Source organism: Fukomys damarensis, unplaced genomic scaffold, assembly GCF_012274545.1.
Source record: "Fukomys damarensis isolate Sample0158 unplaced genomic scaffold, DMR_v1.0_HiC HiC_scaffold_13, whole genome shotgun sequence".
Classification (NCBI taxonomy): domain Eukaryota; kingdom Metazoa; phylum Chordata; class Mammalia; order Rodentia; family Bathyergidae; genus Fukomys; species Fukomys damarensis.
In genome coordinates, this window is record NW_022900925.1 from 33,836,864 (window position 1) to 33,841,681 (window position 4,818).

Here is a 4,818-nt window from a genome sequence, read left to right on the forward strand (position 1 = left end):
GGCAGGGGCCCCGGTGTGGTTGCGACACTGCCGCGGCTGCAGAGGCTTCTGCCATCTGGGGCTTCTGCCTGTACTGTGCCCCGCCTTTCCTGGCGCCGCGTGCTGATGAAGCCTGGCGTGAGCCCCGACGAGATCTAGGAGTGGTGTTGAGCCCAGTTTGATGACTCCTAGGAAGGCACAGGAAATGCGGCAGGAGGATCTCCCTGGCTGTCTTTCCCAGGGCTGTTTGCAGGACTGGCCTCTAAGCATTCGCACCCAAGGACTGGACGGACACATTTCCACATACCTAAGTACCTGTTGCCGTATGTGCCCAACTGGACAGGGACTCCGTTCAAATACAACGTGTACATTCGAATAGATCAGTATACAAGTGTCTACACAGATGTGCACACTGGCGTCCCTCCGTGAAAAGAGAGTTCCCTGCAGACGCATGGGTCTGCAGACACAGAGTTTAGGCTGTGATGTACACACTCTACCTACCCAAGGTGAACAGTAAATCCCTGCATAAAATCTGGGAATTTGTCTCTTAACAGGGACCTTCGAGTATACAAGTATCCTGTGAGAATTCCTGTCCACACATACATGAGCTGCTTCAAATTAGGGAAGAGAGAGCCAGCCCCAAAGCGAGCAATCTGAAGGGATTCCCCAGCACCCGACACACCTCCCACTGTGTACAAATTGGCAGGTATCTCCATGTTTGCGCGCGTGCACACACACACACACACACACACGAACTCTCGTCATCAAGGCTCAGTGAAGGCTGCAGTGTGGGGGATGGGAGAGGACAACTGTCAGAAAGAAGGCAGCTGGGAAGAGGATGAGTTGAGGACAGCCATGTCCACCCTTCTTGAAGGGACAGAAAATCGAGGGGTGTGAGGGATGGTTGAAGCCCACACTTGGGTGTCCTGCAGGGCAGAGAGCAGTCAGTTAGAAGTGAGTTTTCCCAGGAAAACACTTCCCTGTCACCTGCTCAGAGCTCTCCACTCTGAAGCCTTGCAGCTCTGAAGCAGGGGCCCCTCCTTCCCTGGGAGGCTGGAGAACCCACTCCCCCACCTCCCCGCACCTCCAACAGGGTGCGGGGGTTTTGCTCAGCGGATAAATGCTATTGCCAGGGGGGCACAGTAGCACTCGCCTGTGATCCTAGCACTTTGGGAAGCTGAGGCGGGAGGGTTGAAAGCTCAGTTACCACCTGGACAACTTGGCAAGACTGTGTCTCAAAATAAAAAAAGCAGAGGATGTAGCTCAGCACTTGGTGGAATATCCCTGGGTCTGGTCCCACCAAAATTCATTGTCATGTGGGGCCACCTTTCCTTCTTTTTTAAAAGCCCAGATACAGCCCTGCCACCAACTCCTTAGAGCTGGAGCTATTAACCTGAGAATCTCTCCTTTCAAACCTTCCTTCCTAGCACCATCAGCTTCTTCTGGAGGGACTGCAGCGGGAGGTCCCCAGGTGGCATCTCTGGGTACATGGAAGGTGCTCTGTGAGGTGGGGTTGGGAGGTTTCGCAGAGGCAGTGCTTTGGGCCTGGGATTGAAAGGATTCCTCCCAGGCCATATACCCAGAAACCTGAGTCCTATCTGTGCCCTACCGATTAAGGGCAAGGGTGGGTTGTCTGGCAGTTCCTGCAGGAGTTGGCTCCAGGCACCCTCCAAAGTCAGCCATCCCTAGTGCCTTCCTCTCCTAAACTCTCCTATTCCTATGGGGTTTCTCTGAATCCTGCAGGTCCCTAACCCTATTCATCAGCAGGAAGCGCCCCACTAAACACTCAACATTCAGGCTCTGTGCCTTTTTGCAAAAACCCTTTCAAGTAGGTTCTGTTATTACCCCTTCTGCAAAGGAGGCAACTTCGCCCGTCATCACACCTACTTCCTCCCATACTCCAAAGAGCGTGGAGCTGGGGCACCTTGTTGGGAAACCTTGGGGTCTGCATAGATTCAGACTCCCCAGGGCAGGCGGGAGTGATGGGACGAGGGCTAAGAAGGGCCGCGTTTGATCAGAATGGCCAGAGGCCTGAGGCTGTGTTGCTCTCCCACCTACCTTAGCCTCCAAGTTGCTGGCTGTGAAATTCTGGGTCAGCCATTTCCTGTCTCTGAGGGCAACCAGAAGGAATAAAAGGGGGAGCCGGTCCAACATTCCAAGCCTTTGTCATTTGCTAGGCGGTGACCTGCAAAAACTCAGACCCAAAAACAGAAAACCGACCAGGAGGAGGTAGAGAAAGAGTGGGGGAGGGGGAGGAGGGAGAAAAAAAAAGGAGGGAGGGAGGAAGTGAGGAAGGGGGGAGGACAAAACAAACCGAACTGACTCTCCTTTCACCACCCATGCCACAGTCCCCGAGGCTCACTAAGACTGGAAGCGACATTCTAAGGTTTTCCTCACACAGATCTTCTGCTTTCATGAAGGGGGTCATCCTGGAGAACCCAACATCTGGGCCTTGCCCTGAGGGCACAGGAGGGGGTCCTAAATTTTGGGGGAAGGATGACATCACTGCCTCAGGGGGTTGTTGATCTGGCTATCCCCTCACACCCCATTGGGGATTGAGCCCAGGGCCTTCACACTGAGCTATATCCTCCACGGGCTGTTTTGAAACCTTTTATTTTGAGACAGGATCTTGCTAACTTGCCAAGGCTGGGCTCAAATTCGGAATCCTCCTGCCTCCCGGAATGCTGGGATTACAGGCATCCACCCCCCCACCCACCCCCCACGCCAGGCTCCTGCTCTTGGCCGGTGGACCGCGCCGGCCCACCGGTTTGGGTAAAGTTCAATGTACCAGACACGTTCCTCCTGCGGGGCTGCTTTGAGCCCTGACCCTTAGGAGCAGGAGCTCCACCAGAACCCGCACCCGTCCCGGCGGCTGGTGGCTGGCACCCCGAACACCAGAGGATGTGCAGGAGTCACGATGTAGTTGCTGGGCTCTGTGGATCTCACCCGAGCAGAGCCTGGCTCGTGAGCCTGCATTCCGGCGCCAGGCGTAACTCTGCGAAACCCGGCGCCGTTCTGGGGGGAAAAGGAGACACAGCGGCTGCTCCAGGCCTCGGAGCTTGGAGGACCGCAGCCACGGTCCGCACCACGCTTTTCCATCCCATTCTCCATCCCCGAACGAAAGTTTGGTTTGGCTTTATCTGTTCTCAGTGGGTTTTAAGTTTAAACAGGACTTTTCTTAGTCATTCTGTTTGAGGACACTGAATAATACGGTCGTGCAGGCAGGGGCGTATGAAAAGAATCCAATCCTCGCCCGAGCCTCCTAGGGCCCCACGCTCAGTGAAGCCTGGGGAAGCGCAGCCGGCAGAGGCCTGCGCACCTCCCTCCATTGGACTTTTCTTCAAATTGGCACCCTTGAGTCCCTTCCCCTTTTTTATTGAGCTTTGAATGAGCGCCGGGCAGAAGAGGGCTGCTGGCTGGTCCGGAGGCTGCTCACCTCCAAGGACCCCTCCTGGGAGTTCCCGCCCGGTTTTCTAAATCGCCTCGCACCAGCTGTCCGAGGAGGGGGAGGGGAGAGGCCTTGCGTGAGCGCCACTAGGTCCCCGCCCCACCGGGTCCGCACCGCAGCCTGGGGGTTCCCCGCGAGGTCTCAGCGCGCTCTCCGCGCGTCTTCGCTTCCAGACTCCAGCCTGCTCCGCTCAGGGAAATTTCTGTATTCCGCATTGACGGCTATGTTTAAAGAGCACATGGCTATGAAATCACCAAACACGTGTAAAGCAAAAGCACGAACAATTCTTTGACCAGGACGCTTCGACCCCTGAGAGAAAAATGGTTAACCCAAAGCGGGACGGTTTGAAGGTGTGCTGGCGGCACCCGCGTGGTGAGGGAGCCACGCGGCTGAACCTTGCCAGACACAGGAGCGGGACTGGCCCGGAGTCAGGGCGCACAGGCCTCCGGGATCCCAACCAGCGTCCCATGGTGGACCGGAGAGAGGAGACGGACCCGAGACCCAGATCGCCACGAGCCAATGGGGGGACCCCAGGCCGACCCGGCTAAAACGAATTCGCCCTTCCCGCAAAGAAGGCTTCTGGGCTGGGATCTCCAGACCTTCGCAGCCCTGGACGGGAAATCAGAGCTCTCTGCCGAAGTTTTCACGGCTGGGTCTGGGGTGAAAGCTAAAGGTGGACATTGGTAGGATTTGGAAGGTGCATCTAAGCTGCAAAAACCAAGCGAGTGCCGGGCCTGGTGACGCATGCCTGTAATCCCGGCACTCAGGAGGCTGAGGCAGGAGGATCGCTGTGAGTTCGAGGCCAGCCAGGGCTACATATCCAGACCCTATGTCAGAAAAACAAAAACAAACAAACAAAAGCCCAAGCGAGTGTGTGCATGGGTGCCTGCAAAATCCCACATAACACGTGCACGAGGTAGCCACTCAGACCTGGACTCCCACGATAGCCTGTGCACACGCTCCGCTGGCACCCGCACAACACCCGCAGCGTGCACAAGCCACACGGCACACACAGCACGCGCCCACCCCGCGGTTCTTCGGATTTGGCGGAGGGTCTCTGTGGATGGGGTTATCCATTTCACTCTGATTCCGAAGAACTACTATGACCCTTTGGAGGTCTGGACTGAGGGGTTCGCTCGAGAACCCTAATTTAGGCTGCGGGGTCGGGGTGCAGAGGACAGCTTTTCCTGCGCCGCCCTGGGGCCAGGGCCGCTCCTTTCTCTCCAAGTGAGAAAAAGAATCTCAATTTTACAAAAATTCCCGACGCAGCCTTTCCCTCTGCACCCCGGAGCGGGGCTCCCGGTGTAGGGGAGGGCGGCAGCTCAGCACTCCCCCCCCCTTCCCGCCCCCCCTCCGGCCGCTCAACCGGGGTGGGGGCGACAGGCCTAGGG